Consider the following 21,820-nt stretch of genomic DNA (forward strand, 5'->3'; position numbering starts at 1 on the left):
GAGGAAGCCAAGGTTCCCCGCCTGCCTTGCCGGCCTCTCAGCTGCACTCTAAGCAACATTGTAACACATACAGAAGCTAAACAAAACCGGGGGCTTCAGCAAGCAGGACCGCAACATTGTTTCAAATAGAGAAGGGTAAACAAAGGCCAGATATCTGCTTTCAGCAGCGGAGGTCTCATAGCTGGAGCCGAGCCTCAGAGCTAAAGCTGGTGGCCTAGAATTAAAAAAAAGGAGAAAAGGACAGGTTGGGAGCTTCAGTCACTTGCCAGCCTGAAAATGGCCCTCAGCCCCTCACCCAGACTGGCCAGGCACCCCAGTGGGGACCCCCACCCTGAAGGGGGTGTGACCAGATGCAAACAACCATCATCCCCTCACCCAGGCTGGCCAGGCACCCAAGCGGGAACCCCACCCTGATACAGGACACCCGTGAGGGCAAACCAGCCGGCCCCCACCCATGCACCAGGCTTCTATCCTATATAGTAAAAGGGTAATATGCCTCCCAGCACCGGGATCAGCGGAGCCACAAGGCCTCCCAGCACTGGGATCAGCGTGACAGGGGGCAGCACCCAAACCCCCTGATCGGCCCTGCTCTGTGTGTGACAGGGTGTGGCACCCCAACCCCACCCACCCACGGGCCCTGCTCTGTGTGTGACGGGGTAGAGCCATAACCTCCCCATCGGCCCTGCCCTGAGTGTAAGAGTGGCAGTGCCCCACCCCCTGATCGGCCCTGCTCTGTGGGTGATAGAGGGTGGCGCCGCCACCTCCTCATCGACCCTGCCTTTAGTGTGACACAGGGTGGTGTCCCAACCCCCCAATCATCCCTACCCTGAGCGTGACTGAGGGTGGCATTGCAACCTCCCGATCCGCCCTGATCTGTGCATGACAGGGGGCAGCGCCCCAACTCCCCAATCGGCCCTGCTCTGAGCCTGACCAGGGGCTGCACCTAGGGATTGGGCTTGCCCTCTGCCACCCGGGAGCAGGCCTAAGCCAGCAGGTCATTATCTCCCAAGGGGTCCCAGACTGCAAGAAGGCACAGGCCTGGCTGAGGGACCCCCCATTCCCCCTGAGTGCACAAATTTTTAGTATTAAATAATGGCCTTGCTGGGTAGAGTTGTCTTGGTTATAGGTTCTTGCTTTTTCTCACTGAATATTTCATGCCAATCCCTTCAGGCCTGAAATTTTTCTGTTGAGAATTCCGTGACAGTCTTATGGGAGCTCCTTTATAGATAACTGTCTTTCTCTCACTGCTCTTAAGATTCTCTCTTTTCCTTTAACCTTTGACATTTTAATTATGATGTGTCTAGGTGTGCTCCTCTTTGAGATCATCTTGTTTGGGACTCTCTGCACTTCCTGGACCTGTGTCTTTTTTCTTCACCAGGTTAAGTAACATTTCTGCTGTTATTTCTTCACATAGATTCTCTATCCCTTGCTTTCTCTCTCTTCTCCTATGATATGGTACCCCTATGATGCAGTTGTTGTTATTCTTCATGGTGTCCTAAACGTCCCTACAACTATGCTCATTTTTTAAAATTCTGTTTTCCTTTTACTGCTCTGAGTGTTTTCAGCTACCTTTTCTTTCAAATCATTAATTCATTCCTCTGCTTCATCCGACCTGTTTATTCCTTCTAGTGTATTATTCATTTCAGATATAGTATTCTTCATTTCTGACTTGTTCCTTTTATGGTTTCTATGTCCATTTTTGTGCTGTTTCAGTTCTCATTAAGTTCCTTGAGCAACCTTATAACCATTTTTTAAAACTCTATATCTGGTAAATTGCTTGACCTCATTTCATTTAGCTCTTTTTCTGGGTATTTTTCCTATTCTTTCATTTGGGACAGGTTTCCTCATCTCCCCATTTTGGCTGCCTCTTTGTGTTTGTTTCTATGTATTAGGTAGATCTACTATGTCTCCCATTCTTGGTAGGGTAGACTTATGTAGTAGGTGTTCTGTGGAACACAGTGGTGCAGTCTTTTTGATCATCTGAGCTGGGTGGTCCAGGGATGTCCCTTGTGCCGGTTATGTGAACCCTTCTGTTGTAATAGAGTCTTGATAACTAATGACCCATTCATGTGTGGTGTTGACCCTCAGGCTGGCTGACTGTGAGGATTAACCCCAGCCACAGTGTATGAAATACTGTGCAGGTGCTAATAACACAAAGCTGAATTCACCTCAGCTGTGTCTAGTCCATTTTGAGATCTCCATTTGTGTATGTCACTTGCGAAACTAATTGAATCTTGCTCTGATGTCACCTGAAGCTGGGCACTTGGTGTGTCTGTTCTGGGACCTCTTGGGAGGGACTCTAGTGCAGGCTAATATTAGACACTGCCTGTGACTGGCCCAGGGAAACCTGTTTTTAGCTACAAAGTGATCCACAGTTTGTGTCTGCCTTGCTTGGCCTTGGTTTGTGTGGGAAGATCTAAGCTGCACACCAAGGCTGGCTTCCACAAGCACCAGGACTTGAGATCTGCCTTTGCCTGTCTCCACCTGCTGCCTGCTTGTTAGGCTTAGTAACTGAAAGAGCCTCTGGTGGTATTTGAGTTGCATTTTGTAGGTTCTTAGTGAGTCACCAGGTAAGGGTGAGTAGAGTTCATCACATTGATAAGGGTTCAGACTCAATGCCAGTGCTAGATATGAGGCCACTATGCAAAAGTCCCAGGGTATACTAAGTCTAGCTACCCCTGCCAGGTGCCCACAGACCTTTGTAGTGGGATGGAGTCTCAGGGAGTTACCATGATGATGATGACAGCAGAGTTTAATAGGCCCAAACAGACCAATATTTGGCCATATGAATTAAATGCTCTGTACAGGTCAGGCTTGCAAGGGAAAAATAGCGCCCCCTGTCTGAGAGCCACACAGCTCAATCTGTTCTATATTCTGCCAGGACCCTAAACTCATCAGAGAAAGACCACCAGGAGTCTGGAGTGTGTGGCTACTCGGGGGCCTAAAGGGGGAGGCATCCATCAGATTCATGTGAAAGTGGGTAGGGGAGGGAGGGATGATTCTGCTCTAGAGCCACAAAATTCAGTACATCCCCGGAGTCTGCTCAGACATCTACACCCTATCTCAGGCAGCTGACTCTGCAGCATAGTGGTTGCTTCTCAAGGTGGGCGTACAGGGAGTCCTGAGGGTGGGGCAATGGCCTTCCCCCAGGCTAATGCCATAAGGAGGGGAGTACTCCACCCAAGAAAATGGTATTTGTGATGTGGGAGAGGGATTCAGCACAGGGACCCTGGGGGGTCCCTTCAGCTCTCTCCCAGAGGCACAAACCCTAGTCTCTTCTCACACAACTCTAGTCCGCTCTACCTTCCCTCCACCAGGGCCTAGGGCAGGGATGGGGAACATCCCGCTCAAGAAATCATTTAGTCTGGCCCTGCCAAGGCATTAGGGTGAGTTAATTAAATGTTTTACCAAATATAGCAATCTAATTTTTAAGTTGATAATTTTGTATGGCCCATGAATGATGTTATAAATACCCAAATGACCTTTGGCAGAAAAAAAAATGGTTTCCCACCCTTGGCCTAGGGTAAGTGGCTGTGATTGAGATTCTGTGAGCTGGCCCTTTAAGAGGGCACCTATGTCTCTATTATATTCATCTCTCTCTCTGGCAGACAGAATCACATTGATTTTTACAGCTGATGCTATGTGGGCATCTCTTCTGGGCTCTGGTGCTCTGGGCTGTGGAGGCCATTGTGGAGTTGAGACCTCATGCTCCTCTGGGGGAACCTTTGCAGCTGAGATATCCCACTAGATTCTCAGCTGCTACATATTAGATTAGGGCCAGTTCCTTTTGTGTCTCTGACCTTCAAACCAATTACAATGTGACTTCTTCTGCAAATCCTTAGTTTAAGACTTCTTGTTCAGCTAGTCTTCAGGTCGTTATTCAGGTTGATCTATATTTTTGGTTCTAATTCTAGTTTGGTCCTGGGAGAAGGTGTGTGTAGCTTCCACCTACTCTGTCGCCATCTTGGATCTCTTGATGATGCAATAATTTTTAAAATGTTCAAGAAGTTCAATTTGTCTGTGTTCTTTTTTTTTAAACCAGTGCCTACGATATCATATCCAAGAAATCATTGCCAAATCCAACATGGTGAAGTCTTTGCCCCATATTTTCTTCTAAGAGTTTTATTGTTTATAGTCTTACCTTTAGGTCTTTGATCCACTTTGTGTTGCAAGTTCTCAGTATACTGGTATTCCAAAGTTCTAAAGAGGTACATTATGCAGATTCTGCCACAAAACAGCACATGTTTATTGTTTCACAGACTTGTGGTCAGGAGTCTGGACAACTCAGCTGAATAATTAGTTTATAGCTTCACAAGGCTGTGATCAAGATATAGGCCAGGGCTACAGTCTGAGGCTTAACTGGGGATGGATCTATTTTTGTTGGTAGAATTTAGTTCCTTACTGTTATATATATAAGGATTTCAGGTTTTTTCTATCACCAGAGACCACCCTCATTTACCTACCTAACATTGGAAACTCCATGGCAACTTGGCTCTTCAAAGACAGGAATAGAATGATAGAAACCCTAGCAAAGTACACACTAAAATCTTGTATAACATAATCACATTCATAAAACCACACATATCCTGTTAACATTGCCACAGTTTATTGATTACAAACAAATCACAGGAACTCAGACTCAGACTGAACTCAGCTCAGGAAATCAAGCAGACTACACCACTCGATCCCATAGAACACCTACTACACAAGACCACTGCACAAAAACTGGGAGTCATCTAACACATTGAAACAAACACAAAGAGACTGCCAAATGGAAAGACAAAAAAATAGGCCCCAAATGAAAGAACAGGAGGAATCTTCAGAAAAAGAATTAAGTGAAATGGAGGCAAACAATTACTCAGATCCAGAGTTCAAAGTAATGGTTATAAGGATGCTCAAGAAACTTAGTGAAAATAACAACAGCATGAAAAAGGACACAGAAACATAAAAAATAAAGTCAGAAATGAATAATATCATATCTGAAATACAGAATACATTAGAAGTAATAGCCAGCAGGATAGGTAAAGCGGAGGATTGAATCTGTGAGTTAGAATGTACTGGGCTGCATATCTGGCACTTTGGCCAGATGGGTCATGCTGTACTGTCTGTTCCTAAAACACATAGATGGGAAGGCACTGACATCAGTCCAGGCCTTGAGATATGGTCTCGTGGCCCCTTCCCAGCACATAGGCCCTTCTTTCTCAAAAGGCCCAGAAGGCTCATTCCAAATTTGGGAGACAAAGGACTGGAAAAGTATAAATAAAGAAAGTTTCCTCCATATTGGGGAGCCCAGAATTTGAAAGACACATTTTCTCTGGGCCTCCACAGAATTTAATAATAAAATGTAACTCTTGTAGTGTGTGCTGCAGTTCAGCCTTTGCTTTGGCAGGGTGCTGTAACTGTGGTTAGCTGGCCAACTTAATAAAGCCTCTTAAATTTAAATTCTGAGTCGGTGGTCTATCTTGCTGAGTGAACCCATAACAAGAAGACATATAGAGAAAATCATTCAATCAGAACAGCAAAAGACAAAAGAATTACAAAGCAGGAAGATACTTTGGAAAAACATGAAATGTAACATCCACATCATAGGTGTAACAGAAGGAAAGAAAGGGATAGAGAACCTGTTTGAAGAAATAACGACAGAAAATTTCCCAAGCCTGATGAAAGAAAATGCCATACAAGTTCAGAGAGTTTCAATCAAGATGAACCAAAAGAGACCCACACCAAGATACACCAAGATACATCATAATTGTTATTATTTGTTCATCCTCACCCAAGGATATTTTTCCCATTGATTTTTTGAGAGAGTGAAAAGGAGAGAGAGAGAGAGATCAATGTGAGAGAGACACATTGATTGGTTGCCTCCTACAGCTGCTCCTACCAGGGCTAGGGATCAAACCTACAACACGGGTACATGCCCTTGACTGGGAATTGAACCCATGACATTTTGCTGCACAGGCCAACACTCTAACCACTGAGCAATAATGGCTAGGGAAGGACACATCATAATTAAAATGGCCAAGGTTAATGACAAAGAGAGAATCTTAAAGGCAGCAAGAAAGAAAGCCAGTTACCTACGAGAGAGCTCCCATGAGGCTGTCAGATAATTTCTCAACAGAACCACTTCAAGCCAGAAGGGATTGGCATGGAGTATTCAGAACAATGCAAAGCAAGAGCCTGAAACCAAGACTGTTCTTACCAGCAAGGTTATCCTTTAAAATTGAAGGCAAAGTAAAGACCTTCACAGACAAAAGAAGACAAAAGTAGTTTATTACCACCAAACCAGCATTGCAAGAAATGCTAAAGGGACTGCTTTAAGAAGAAGAAACATATACAGAGAGGAACATAGGCATAAAGAAAAATGGCAATAAATAAGTACCTATTATTAATAACCTTAAATGTAAATGGATTAAATGCTCTGATAAAAAAATATAGCATAGCCAATAGATAAGAAAACACTATATATATATAGTACAAGAGACCCATCAAAAATATATCAAAAAGATCATACAACATGATCAAGTAGGATTTATTCTGGGGATGCAAGACTGGTACAATATTCTCAAATCAATAAATGTGACACATCACATGAACAAATTGAAAGATAATGCCCTAGCTGGTTTGGCTCAGCGGATAGAGTTTCAGCCTGTGGACTAAAGGGTCCCAGGTTTGATTTCAGTTAAGGTCATGCATGTTGGTTGCAGGCTCCTCCCTGGTCCAGGCCCTGGTTGGGGCACGTGCAGGAGGTAACCAATCAATATGAGATCAAGGTTTCCCTCTGTCTTTCCCTCTCTCTTCCACTCTTCCTAAAAATCAATGGGAAAAAAATATCCTCAAGTGAGGATTAACAAAACACACACACACACACACACACACACACAAATTGAAAGATAAAAATCACATAGTCATATCAATAGGTGCTGAAAAAAACATTGGACAAAATTCAGCATCCTTTTTTGATAAAAAACTTTCAGCAAAGTGAGAATAGAGGGATCATACCTCAACATAATAAAGGCCATATAGGACAAACCTACAGCCAACATAATACTCAATGGACAAAAAGTAAAACATTTCCCTTAAGAACAGGAACAAGACAAGGATGTCTGCTTTCACCACTCTTATTCAACACTAGGGGCCCAGTGCACAAATTCATACACCTTGAAAGAAACTGTGGGTCATGCGCCTGGCCCCTCCCTCTGTAGCCGCTGGTGCCCTGTCTCCTGTCTGCCAGCAGCCCTGCTCCCACCACCACTGCTCCATGTGCTGATGGTGCCAGTCCCGCTCGCACCTACTGATGTCACGGAGTGATTGGGGCCAGCGCTAGCAGTGGGTGCAAGCGGTGACTGCTACCCCGATCACCCCTCAGGAGCAAGGTGAGGTGGAGAAGCCCTCAGGGCGATTGGGGCCAGCAGCTGCCACTAGCAGCCACTGACAGCACTGAGCAATCAGGACTGGTGCTGGGCACTGGCAGCGGGTGCGAGTGGTGGCTCCAGTGCTGGTGCCGGCTGTGGGTGCAAGCAGGGCTGGCAGTGGCAATGGGTGCGAACGGGGCAGGCACCAGCAACAGGTGTGAGTGCCAGGTGGGACCGTGGGACCCAGAAGCAAAGAATTTTCAGTAAACACAAGAGGCTCACCCCGATGACAGCAACCAGAGCCCACCTTGGTCTGGCACCCCTGCTCACCTGTTCCACCATCCCACCATGGCTGATGCCCATCATGTTCCACGCACATCCCCTGGTGGTCAGCACACCTCATAGCAACCGGGTGTTTGGTTGTTCAGTTGTTCAGTTGTTCCAGTTGTTCTGCCATTCGGTTTATTTGCATATTAGCCTTTTGTTATGTAAGATAGTACTTGAAATCCTAGCCACAGCAATGAGACAAGAAGAAGAGGTAAAAGTCATCCAAATTGGAAAGGAGAAAGTAAAACTTTCATTATTTACAGATGGCATGATATTGTACATATAAAACCCTAAAGACTCCATTAGGAAACTACTAGACTTAATAAATGAATTTTTTAAAGTAGCAGGATACAGAATCAATATCAGAAATCTATGGCATTTTTATACACCAGTAATGAACTGACAGAAAGAGAGATTTAAAAAGCAATCCCATTTACCATTGTCACAAAAAAAAATTAAGATACCTAGGAATAAACATAACTAAGGAGGCAAAAGACCAAAGCAATCTATAGATTCAATGCAATCCCTACTAAAATACCAATGGCATACTTTACAGACCTAGAACAAATACTCCAAAAGTTTATATGGAACCATAAAACAAACCCAAATAGCTGCAGAAATTCTGAGAAAGAATGAAGTTGGAGTGATCACAATACCAGATATCAAACTATACTACAAAGCCATTATAACCAAAAAAGCCTGGTATTGGCACATAGACCAAGAACAGGCATATAGACCAATGGATCAGAACAGAGACCCCAGAAATTGACGCACACAATTAAGGTAAATTAATAGTTGACAAAGGATGCAAGAACATACAGTGGAATAAAGACAGTCTCTTCTACCATTTGCAACAGCATAGATGGACCTGGAGAGCATTATGCTAAGAGAAATAAGCAAGTGGGAGAAAGATAAATATCAAATGATTTCACTCATTTGTGGAATATAATGAACAACATAAACTGATGAACCAAAATAGAGCCAGAGAAAAAAAGTATTTAAGAATATAATAGAAATAATCAGGTTATTTGCAGATTTTTAATGTTTCTTAAACTTTTGTGATATTATACTATGTTAATACAGTTTGGGTAATATTATTACATTTAAAATAGTTATTCTTGAAATATTAATATTTATTGCATGTAACATTATTATATTTAAAATTGTTTTTCTTGAAAAAAAAAGACAGTCTTTTTAACAAATGGTGCTGGGAAAACTGGAAAGACACATGCAAAAAGATGATATTAGACCATCAACTTACACTATACACAAGAATAAACTCAAGGTGGATAAAAGACTTAAATGTAAGGCATGAAACCATATAAATCTAAGAAGAAAACAGGCAGTAAAATCTCAGACATCTCACACAGCAATATGTTTACAGATACATCTTCTAGGGAAAAGGAAACTAAAGAGAAAAAAAAATGGGACTACATCAAAATAAAAAGCTTCTGCACAGCAAAAGAAACCACCATCAAACTGAAAAGGGAACCCACTGAATGGAAAATATATTTGACAATGATACAACTGATAAGGGTTAATATCCAAAATATATAAAGGACTCATACAACTCAACAAAAAGAAGACAAACAATCCAATTAAAAATAGGCAGAAGACCTAAAGAGACATTTCTCCAAAGAGGATATAAAAATGGCCAAGAGACACATGAAAAAATGCTCAAACTCACTAAGCCTGAGAGAAATGTAAATTAAAACCACAGTAAGGTATCACCTCACACCTCTCAGAATGGCTATCATCAAAAAATCAACAAACAACAAGTGCTGGTAAGAAAAAGGGAACACTACTTCACGGTTGGTGGGAATGCGGATTGGTACAACCGCTATGGAAAACAGTATAAAGTTTCATCAAAAAATTAAAAATGGATGTTCCATTTGACCCAGCAATCCCACTTCTGGGAATATATCCGAAAAATCCAGAAACACCAACCAGAAAGCATATATGCACCCCTATATTCATAGCAGCATTATTTACAATAGCTAAGTGCCCATCAGTGGATGAATGGATAAAAAAGCTGTGGGAGCCCTAACCGGTTTGGCTCGGTGGATAGAGCATCGGCCTGTGGACTGAAGGGTCCCAGGTTCGATTCTGGTCAAGGGCATGTACCTGGGTTGTGGGCACATCCCCAGTAGGGAGTTTGCAGGAGGCAGCTGAATTGATGTTACTCTCTCATCGATGTTTCTAATTCTCTATTCCTCTCCCTTCCTCTCTGTAAAAAAAAATCAATCAAATATATTTTTTAAAAAAAGCTGTGGGACATTTACACAATGGAATACTATGCAGCTATGAAAAAGATGGATCTCTTACCCTTGCAGACAGCATGGATGGACCTGGAGAATATTATACTAAGTGAAATAAGCCAATCAGAGAAAGACAAATATCACATAATCTCACTTACTTGTAGAATCTAATGAACAAAATGAACTGACCAATAAAATAAGACCCAAAGCATAGAGGCATGGAACAGACTGACATACCTTGATGTGGATTTGGGGGGACGAGAAGAAATAAACTAAAGAACTTATATACTTACTAGTGGCCCGATGCATGAAATTCGTGCACTTGGCAGGGGAGGCGCGGAGGTCCCTCAGCCAGGATTGCAAGAGGGCACAGATCAGGCCGAGGGTCCCCACTGGTGCACAATTGGGGCTAGAGAGGAACGTGGGAAGTTGACCAGCCAGGAGCGACCACGGGAGGGCTCCAGGGCGTGTCCAGCCCGTCTCTCTCAGTCCCAATCAGCCAGACCCCAGCAGCAAGCTAACCTACCAGTTGGAGCATCTGTCCCCTGGTGGTCAGTGTGCATCATAGTGAGCAGTTGAGTGGCCTTAGCATATCATTAGTATATTATGCTTCGATTGGTTGAATGGCCAACCAGATGACCAGACACTTTGCATATTAGGCTTTATTATATAGGATATGCATAGCCCATGGACTCAGGCAATAGGGTGGTGAATACCTGGGGGTAAGAGATGGAAGGAAGAGAATAAAGGGGGGGGGTAAGCAGGAGATATCTGTAATACTATCAACTATAAAAACATACATTAAAAATAAATAAAAACAACAACTAGCAAGATGATCAATTAAATCTAACAAAATAATAGTAAAATGCTCTTACTATTTGCAACAGTATGGATAGACCTGGAGAGTATTATGCTAAGCAAAATAAGCCAGTCAGAGAAAGATAAGTATCACATGATCTCACTCATACATGGAATCTTATGAACAAAATAAACTGATGAATTAAATAGATCCAGAGACATAGAAGTATGGAATAGACTGACGAATTTCAGAGGGAAGGTGGTGGTGGGGTGGTGGGAGGGGGGTGATTAACCTGGGAACTGATATGCATAACCCATTGATACAAACAATAAAGTGGTGAAGGTCTGGGAGGGGTAGGTACAGGGTGAATGGGGTCAATGGGAAAACAAACAAACAAAAAAGGGACACCTGTAACACTTTCAACAATAAAGATAAATTTAAAAAAATAAATGGAAGTTATTTAAACCTGTGCTAATATTGCAGCCACTCCCTACATGTGGTTATTGAGCATTTTATATATGGCTTGTCTGAATTACTAGATTTCATGAATTTGGTATCAAAACTGTTAAATATCTAATTAATACATTTTATGTAAATAACATGTATTGAAATAATATTTTGTATATGTTGGGTTAATTAAAAAACATACTTAAAATTAATCTTATCTCCTTTTTACTTTTTTAATGTTAATGCTAATAAATTTAAAAGTACATATGTGGCTCACATTGCATTTCTTTCTGATAGCTTTAGTATAAACATTTCATTTAAAAAGCAAGGATTGTCAGATGGAATAAAAAGCAAACCTAACTGTATGCTGTTTGGAAGTATGGTAGAGGAGGCAGGTCTATATCCCAGATGTGAAACCAAAGATTATATAGTTTCCACTATACCCTGCTCTTTCCAGCTTTCTTTGGAAACTTTGTAGTTTTAGGTATTTGAGATACAAAGTGGCTTATAAGTTTAAACATTCCATAAGTGTCAGTAAATATAATAAAATGCATTAAGAGCTAAGAAAGTTTAGTAGTCGGCAAAGTTTATTCTTTGGTATCTTCCCAATTTCCTGTTAGTGTCTTTATGGGAATAGCACTATTGATGTCTTTCATTTCATGAACTACCTAGGTTTCCTTCCGCTCCTGCTCTGATCCAGTTGTGAACTAATTCTGAATAAAGTATCAGTTTAAAAAGTTTAAGGAACTATCTAGAGCAAAGTGACTTATATTTTACTAGAGAACTCTAGAAATGTCTTGAAGAAAAAAACATTAAAATTTCAATATAAAAGTCTATATTGATTGAGGGAATAAGTAAAATCTTTACTGATTGCAATATAGGCCCCTCCAAAGGCCTTGTGTGGAGATAAGGAGCGTATCCCATTCCATTAAATAAGACCATACACTGTGATATGGCTGATGAAAAAGTAAATGTCTTGTTCCTATCATCAACAAATGCAACAAATGTGGGGAGCAGCTACAGCGTTTGGACAGGTTCAAGCTTGGGACTAATGAGAGGGCACGATCCTCCTGTGGCAAAGCCACGCGCAAAGTCCCAGCACAATTATAGCCCAAGGCTATAGTTGTAAGCTTGACCTTATGGTTCGAACCTGTGGTCCCCAGCTCTAAGTGATATAGGCTGCGAGAGGTGCAGCAAGTAAACAAAGCTTGATCAGGTGCATATAATTGAGTAGATTCAAAACCCGCAAGAATGTTGTAACCACGCCCTTACTTTGCCTCGTGGAATCTGGCTATAAAATAAAGACTTGGCTTACAGGTTTGGGCACTGTCTCTCCATCAGAGAGGGCAGCGTCCCACCTAGCGCCAGCTTTATTCTCTTGTCTTTCTTTTCTAAGTGCTTCACCGCCCCCTCTCAGGTTTACCCATTGCCGTGCAGGCTTGGCACAAACAAACATATAATACCCAGATCTAAAGGTTACTTATTGGACTCTGTTTCTGGACTGGTCACAACACATTTGCAACAGTTTTTTAACGAACAATCGAAAGAGAAGTGTGTCCACAGGAAAGTCATCAAGATAGTAAAGAGACAGGAAACCATTTCAATCTAGGAATACTGAAACATTTGGAAATATTTAGCCTTAGCCTGCAAAAGCCTCTGAAGAAACATGATACTCCTAAATATTTAACAGAAATGAGAAGAGATTTATGCTTTGTTACTTCAGAGAAGGCCTTTGAGAATAAGAAAGACATTTAAGGACAGTTTAGAGCTGCCCATCAACGGACTGATGGAGTAAAATTGGATATGCCTCATTGAAAGCATTCAGATAGAGGTGAATGAAGGGTAATCAGTCAGGGATGATAACATATGCCTTTGGGAGATATTTAATTTAATGTCCTCTAAGATTTCTTTCAACAGTTATGATTTTGTAAGTCCAATATTGGTATATTAATCTTTCTCCTAGAAGTAGCCACATTTTAATGAGAAAAATCAATTTCTGACATTCATACAAAATAACATTATTTCCAAATATTACATTAATATATAGATTGCATTTCTCTTTCCCATGTTTAACATACTAATAATCCCTCTTTATAGAGAAGTCAACTGGACCCTAAATAGCAGTAAGAGATGTTATAATCCTATTTAATAATAGACAAACATGGTAATTAACTATACCTCCACTAGCTTCCCATTGGCTAATCAGGGTGATATGCAAATTAACTGCCGGCAGCCAGACAGCTGAAGTGAACAGGAGCGGCCTGGTGGAAGTGGCTTGGGTTCAGTCCAGCTGAAGGCCTCTCCACCAGGGGTCGCAAGCAGGCAAGCTGAACTGCCTGGCCGGGATGCTGCCCACCAGAAAGTCACTGGAGACTTGGTTAAATTCAATATTTAAAATCACTATGCTCTATGAGAGCTCACATCCTCAAACACTCAGGACCCTCAATTGTACAAATTAATAGGAAACAGTTGCATAATGCTTTGACCTAATTGTACACACTTTAGTATTGTTTAAAAAGTATTCTACACCCTTCAAGTACATTCAGCAGCTGACTGAGGAGAGCTGGTGCTGAGAAGCATGAGGCTCGGCTCTGTTATCTTGAGTTTGTGGTTTCCAAGGAAACAGCCAGAACGGGATGATAAGCCCTCTGCAAACGGCTCAGCCAGCGCCTTTCTAAGCGGCGGCAAGCGCAGTTTGGTTTAAATTGAGCCTTTCCAGCAGTGAATGACGCCAGCCTGCCCTGGATCAGGCATTTCCCTGTGGAGTGCCATCTCCACCCAATACAACCGGCCCCAGTTTGGTCCCTGGCCATTTCCTGTGCCTTAGCTCGGTGCAGCAGGGAAGGAAGGAAAAAGGCATCACGCGGGGCAGCTCTAGCCAGCAAGCAAAAGGAAACCATGTCTGGCAGACACTCCCCTGCCACCCCCTTCAACGTGTAAGAAGAATCAAATAAACCTATACAAACACCACTGCCCCGTTTGGAGAGATTCAGGACTGTGAGGCATCCTGCCCAGGCATTGCACCTGCTTCCCACCCACTTTATCCGAATGGACAGGTTAGGGGTTTAAGGGGAGGAGGAGGAGCCTCACAGGAAGAGGATTCCCTGGAACCTCACCCCTGCCCTCCCTTCAGACCTGACCTCTCCAGCGGAGCGCAGAGCCTGCCCCTGCCCCCAGTAGATTTGCATATCCCAGACCCTCTGGTACTTCCAGGCACTGGGCATTCCCACGTCTTCCCTGCCTCCCAGCCACTGACCTTCACTGTCTCCTACCCCAGAAGCACTCTGTCCTCCGCAACTTTCAGTCTTTATAGCCTCATGCATGGTGGGCTTAGTTGCTTCTCCACGGATTTTATTTGATAAGAACCCAGCGAAGTCGCTTAGCAACTGAGCTTCTGAGAGTTCATGAGGGACAATGAATGACACACCCTTACTTGGCTTTGATAGCAAAGCAATCTTATGCTTTTATTTTTTTAAAATATATTTTTATTGATTTCAGAGAGGAAGAGAGAGGGAGAGAGATATAAACATCAATGATCAGAGAATTATTGATCGGCTGCCTCTTGCACAGGCCCTACTGGGGATCAAGCTCACAACCCTTGACCAGAATCGAACCTGGGACCCTTCAGTCCTCAGGCTGAAGCTTTAGCCAAACCAGCTAGGGCAAACAATCCTATTCTTAAAGACTTGATTTTTGTCATAAACAAGTGGATTTGAATCATATCAAACCAATATACATTTTTTCAATGAAATGTTTCTTCATTTCTACTAATGCAATTCTACCTTAAAGCTTATGTTGCATAATCTTCTATACTAATAAAAGGGCAATATGCTAATTAGACCAGATGTCTTCCAGACATCCATCCAGATGTCCTTTCACACAAAGCCATGGTGGTGGGGGCCGAGGCAGCGGTGGTTAGGGGCAACCAGGCCAGCAGGGGAGGGCAGTTAGGGGCAATCAGTTTGGCAGGCAGGTGTGCAGTTAGGAGCCAGCGGTCCCAGATTGCGAGAGGGATGTCCCACAGGGATCGGGCCTAAACTGGCAGTCAAACATCCCCCAAGGGGTTCCGGATTGGTGAGGGTGCAGGCTGGTCTGAGGGACACCCCCGCCGCCCTGGAGCACAAATTTCATGCACCAGACCTCTAGTAAGTAATAAGACTTGTAGTTGAGTTTGTGATCTTCATTTTATGCAAATGTTATTGTACAAACATTCTCAAATAGAAGCAAATATTTTAATTCTATTGTTTAATAATCACTATAGTTCCCTTATTCTTCTATTAACCAATTTGCAATCAATTGTAGTATCAATTTCACATCTGGATAGTAACATAGTGGACAATAGAGAAATTAAACCCACAGAAAATTTTGACAACTTGTATCTTATAATACATTTGGTATCATGCCTGATAATGAACTGCTGTGTACCTAGTTTATAAGACAGACAAGATGAGGTTGAGTTATTGATTGCTGATTTGACCTGAATGGAGAAAATGCTAGTTAACACCATAGATGGTGGCTTCCCTTACTAATACTATCAATCATTGTACATTTGACTGAAAAGCATTAGGACAGAAAGACTCACCCCTGGTTTTTCATATAGCATTGTTCCATCTAAAAGTGTTTTCCTTGATTTGTGTAGAGTTTGGGTTAAAAGTCTCCAAGGAGATCTAAGTGATTAAATACATTATATTCATGTTTTTTAAAATATATTTTTATTGATTTTTTACAGAGAGGAAGGGAGAGAGATAGAGAGTTAGAAACATCGATGAGAGAGAAACATCAATCAGCTGCCTCTTGCACACCTCCTACTGGGGATGTGCCCGCAACCAAGGTACATGCCCTTTACCGGAATCGAACCTGGGACCTTTCAGTCCGCAGGCCGACGCTCTATCCACTGAGCCAAACTGGTTTCGGCATATTCATGTTGTTTGAGTATAGATTTTCTAAGTGTTGAGCAAATTGCTCTACTTTAATTGTCTATATTTTTTCCCACGTGGAAGAATTAATGAACATTTTCCTACCTGAAAAAAAATTGTTGTGCTAAAATAATATGCAAATCCAGAGTTATGATTTCATCAGAGCATTTGACCTCATTATGTGGATGTAAATACATATTTATCAATATGTTAATCTCACAATCTCTAGAAGCTTGGACTAAAACCTGCTATCTTGACTATGGACTACATCTTTCTTGACATTTTAGCTGAGAGATAAGGCATGATTACAAACATTTGTGAATATGTGCTGTTTATGAAAGACTGCTGTTCCCCCAAATTTGCTCTTCCTTTTTCTCCATGCTAATTCAGTTTAAGCTGGGCCCATGGTCACCTACCTAGAGACTACATTTCTCAGCTTCTCTTACTACTAAATGTAGCAAGTGAATAGGTTCTATAGGGCTGCTTTCTCACTGATGAATTCTTTAAGCAGGTGGTTTTCTCATCCTTGGTAATAGAAAGCATAAATAGTGAACAAGACTTGGTGCAAATGGTATTTCTGTGTCCTTCTATTTGCTAAATCTCAGAGCATGTGGGTAATTGCTTTTACTTAGTGTTGTGAGATCAGACTATGTTTAATTCCCCTAGAGAAAATTCTAAACTGTAGAATACAAGGGAAAGTGATATATGCTTCTTCCATGTCAGTTGATGAAAAAGAAAAATCACTCGCCTTTCACATTTCAATGGCTGAGACAGAAACAAGGCAGTGACCCAACTCTTCCAGACCAAGAGAGGTCAGTACCCTTTAGGATGGTGAAACAATGAAAAGGAAATGTTAGTGCAGGTAGATAGATGTTACCAGTAATAAAAGAGGAGAGAGCAAAGCTGACTAAGCATAATTAGGTCAGAAGCTGCAGCCTCACACACTGTGGTGGAGGAGGCCACTGCATTGCCCTGGAGTCCTGATCCCCCAAACAGGCAGGATGGGTCCTTACTGGCCGTTAGCCTGAGAGAGGAGTAACAACAGCAGGAGAAAGTCCTCTGCTGGGGGCATGCATGCAGGAGCCACAATGATGACCAGGAAGGGAGGTGTCTAATCTGGGGGAACTGGGGGGTGGAGACTGGATTTGTAACGGGGAGGATCCAGCACAAGCCCATGACAAATTGGGAAAGAGATTGGTCAGTTTGAAAATCCAAGATAATATAATAAAAATTTAACAAAGTTCTCTCACTAGATAACACATGTTTGCCCATTTGGTCATGTGCTCATGTGTCCGCTCCTCCTTCTGTAGCAGCCATGTGGGCCTAGCAGCCCCACCATCACAAGTGCAGGCTCTAAGCATGGACTCCAAGCACAAGCCTGGGGCAGCAATGCATCCCTGCCAGGGCTCAGCTGGGAACAGAGACTAAGCTAGCTGGATGAACTGGACTAAGCTTTGGCATGGACTGAACTAATGGCACAGAATTTCTGGACCCTGGACCTTTGTGGGGCTGAATGACTCATCCCTGGTTTTTAATATAATATTGTTCCATCTAAAAATGTTTTCCTTGAGTTGTGTAGAGTTTGGGTTAAAAGTCTCCAAGGAAACCTAAGTGATTAAATACATTATATTCATGTTGTTTAAATAAAGATTTTCCAAGTGGTAAGCAAGTTGCTCTACTTTAATTGTTTAAATTTTTTCTCTGCCCAGAAGAATTAATGAACATTTCCCTATCTGGAAAAAAAAATAGTTGTGCTGAAGTAAAATGCAAATCCAGAGCTCTGATTTCATCAGAGCATCATAAGACAAGGCTGGACTTCTTCCACAGGGGTACAGATGGTGATGAGACACTGGGAACCTGGGGGCAGTCTTATCTCCACCCCAATAAATCTTACAACCACACCTTATCATCCCATGTGTGGGTCTCCTGAAATGCTTTTCTCACAACTTTGTGGAAGGACCCCACTTCTACCTGCAACAGAAACATTAATCTGGGTCTCTGAATGACCATATGGAACAGACTCACTCCAATGGCAAGGATCTTTGATGGATGATGGGTGATATTTGCATATCCATTGGTCTTCACCAATGGAGCAGGCAGGAGCTAGATACTGTCACAGAAGACATCAAAAGTGTTCTCTTGTTTGGCCAACTATGACTCACTATAACCATCACAGTTTGCCTCGGTGTGGCTACTTCTGATATCAGGGCTATTTGTGTGAATTGTTCAAAATGTTAAGTGCAACATTCTTCATCAGGCTACCTGCAAAATCTAAATATTTGGGGGGGAAAGTGACTTCTAAAACAGTTTTACCCTAAATATATGATCCTGGAAACTGTAACAATGTATTTCAGCAGCGTACGCAGGAAAAGTGGGGTGGGGTCGGGAAGAGTGGCTGGCCCATAAGGGAACTGTATTTTATTACTGACATTGTTTAGAATTGCCGGTGCATTGTGATAATAAAAGTAGACAGACTTTTAATCAGTTTTATTGTGCCGCACTGGCACGGTCAAGGGTGATCCCGAGTGGGGGTGATGAAAGGATTAAGAAAAGACAGACATGAGAAAGAAAGCTGGGTCTCGGTGGGACGCTGCTCCTCTGATGGAGAGAGACAGCGACCACACCCACAAGCTGTGTCTTTATTTTATAGCAGATGCCACGAGGCAAAGTAAGGGGGTGATCAAGTTGTTTACAGCATTCTCTGAGTTTCAACCCTACTCAACTACATGCACCTGAACTCTATCACACAGGCACGTGGGGCCACATGTTCGGACCACAGGTTCAAGCTTACAGCTATAGCTGTTGGCTATAATTGTGCTGGGAGGGCTCTGCCCTCCAGCTGGGACTTGCACGTGGCAATGAGAGGACTGTGCCCTCTCAGTAGTCCAAGGCTTGAACCTGTCCAAAACACTTTGGCCGCGCCCCACATTTTATTATTGTTTTTAAATTGTCTATAATCAACTATCTCCTTGCTGTCTCTACTGGGGAGCTCCACACCCAGGAGCTCACCCTTTGTATGCCACTGACTTACCTGAATATCACTGGATTCTGAACAACTGTTTTCCAGAATAGCTCAAGATAAGGTTCACTTTTAGTGACACTGAATAAAACAAATAAAAAGAAACTAGTAAATAAATTGTTTTCTGTAAATACCTTTAGCAGACATTTGCCAGTGCCATACCAATATACCCTTAGCCATTGTTTTAGTCAGCGTGGGCTGCCAGAACAAACTACCATAGAATGGGTCACTTAAATAACATAAATTTATTTTCTCACAGTCCTGGAGGCTGGAGGTCCCAGATCAGAGAGCCAACATGGTCAGATGCTGGAGAGAGCTGTCTTCTTGGCTTAAAGACAGCTACCTTCTTGCCATGTCCTCACATGGCAGAGAGGAGAGCTTTTTGTGCCTCTTCCTATAAAGAACTTAGTCTCATGACTTCATCTAACCCTAATTACCTCCCCATCCCCAAATACCATCACATCGGGGGTTAGGGCTTCAACATATAAACTGGGGAGGGGAACACAATTTGGTCCATAGAAGCCATTTACCATTCCCATGCATACCAACCCAATTTCCAAGTTTTCTTCATTACCACAGCCCCAGAAATGGTAGCTCCTTCCTGCAGTTACTATTTCAGGATTACATTTTTGTTCTTCAATCCCCTGTATTAAATTGTCTTTGTTAAGTTAACTCATACATTTCAGCTTTTCTGAGTAGACTTTGATAGAGCATTAAAATTGCAAATAAAAAATGTCTTTCAAAAGACATACCTTTCATCTTAATGGTTAAAAGAAGTTAGAAAAGATATATCATCTCCCACAAACATATATTTTTTTAAATTTTGTCATGAAGAAAGTTATAATGAAAAGAATGTTTAACTCAGAAATCAGAAACTCTAAATAGAAGATCCCATTTTTATATGTTGGTTAACTTCAGGCATATGAACCAGCTCTGAAGCTGTCATGGGAATATAATCACCCCTGCCTCCACAGTCTTGAGATGCAGCTCACATAAGAGAATAAATATTAATTGATTTATAAATTATAATTCATTTTGAGATGAGTTACTTATTATTTGTTAATAATTATAATTTTATGTAAATAATTGATTTTTGCAGGCTTGTCAGCATAACAAAGTACTTATTTACTTATGTCAGCATTTTCTTTCTTACCTGCAGAGATGACCCATGACTCTGTTAACTGACTGTCAATAAGCTTTGTGCTCTGTATGTTTATTAGTGGTAGGTGGGTAGTTGTGGTGAACCACTGAAACATAGCAAATCAATTCTGATTAAACACTTGAGGGGAAAAATAAAGGATGTTAAAACAAAGTTTTTGGTTGATTTGTTTTTTTGCATCACTTATATTATCAGTGATTTTTCTACTATGTCAGAACATATAATGCTAGATTGTTAAATCCTATAAATAACCACTTTATTGTTCTCCGTGTATAAAAAAAAGAACTTCTGTGAGTCACACCTATGATTGCAGAAGAAAATCAATGATCCTGGAATTAAAAATAGAAAAAATAATCCATACACAGCATCACATGAATGCCTTGCCAGCTCAGATTCAGTATGTTTCAAAAAATACCTTGTTATTTCTCCCACTAAGAAAGATAATAGCCAACATAATGCTATTTCTGTCTCCAATCATTCACATTGTAAATTCGGAATCAGCTCTTTTCTGGGAACTCTAGCAGCAGTTACTGGTCAAATTCAGTTAATTCTCATTTTTTAACATCTGCCACATACTTATCTTTCCTTCCTTTGCATTTTCATGGTCTAAATCTTGCCCTAGTCTAATACCTGGACTGACACAGTCAATTCTTATAACATTTAATTTGCCTTCATGCTTCTTGTCTTTCCCATTTTCTAATACAATCCATAATCTGCTACAATAAGTGGATTTCCTAAGCGATCCTTAAGAAAAAGCTATATGACCCTTTGGCTAAGATGTCAGAGAGAAATTCAAATAATAGATTCTTTCCAAAACTGATATTCTATTATCCTATGGTTTTAACTACACATCCTTTTGCATTTCCATGTGCCTCTCTTGATTTTTCTTGTTCCTGACTTTTTTCAAGTTCATTACTCCAAGATCTGTCATATGGTATTTTGGGCTAAGAAATAATCTTTCAAAGTTAAAAGGGCTTCTGAGTTGAATTTAAACTACACTGATTTCTTCTTAAGAATCTTTGGGTCATGAATCTTAAAGTCTTATTAAGAAGAAGATATTTAGAGGTTACTGGCACAGATTCAGATTGCTAGCCTCTCCCCACACCCCCAATGTCTTATGTTCTCCATCAATTTTACTTAGCGTTATACTCTTCAGGTCCACCCAAGCTGTGGCAAAAAACTTAATTTTACTTGAATTAAAACCTGCCAAATAAAAATTGCTACCTAGGAAGATGGCGGCATAGGTTAATGCCGGAGATTGCTGCCTTGAACAACCAATTCAAATTAAACCTGAAACAGGGAACGGACAACATCCAGAACCACAGGAGGGCTGGCTGAGTGGAAATTCTACAACTAGGAGTAAAGAGAATATCATATCCAGACTCAGAGGAGGCACAGTGCTGAAGTGAAATTCTCAGGTGTGGAGTGCGCGCGGAGCGGGGCTGGCGGCGCAGCGCGGATGGTGGCGCGGAGGGAGCGGCGCAAACAATCGGGAGGGAGTCGCAGACTCTGAGCTCCAGATCCGGGCGAGTCGCTAAGGACG

This window comes from Myotis davidii, unplaced genomic scaffold (genome assembly GCF_000327345.1).
Source record: "Myotis davidii unplaced genomic scaffold, ASM32734v1 scaffold119, whole genome shotgun sequence".
Lineage (NCBI taxonomy): Eukaryota > Metazoa > Chordata > Mammalia > Chiroptera > Vespertilionidae > Myotis > Myotis davidii.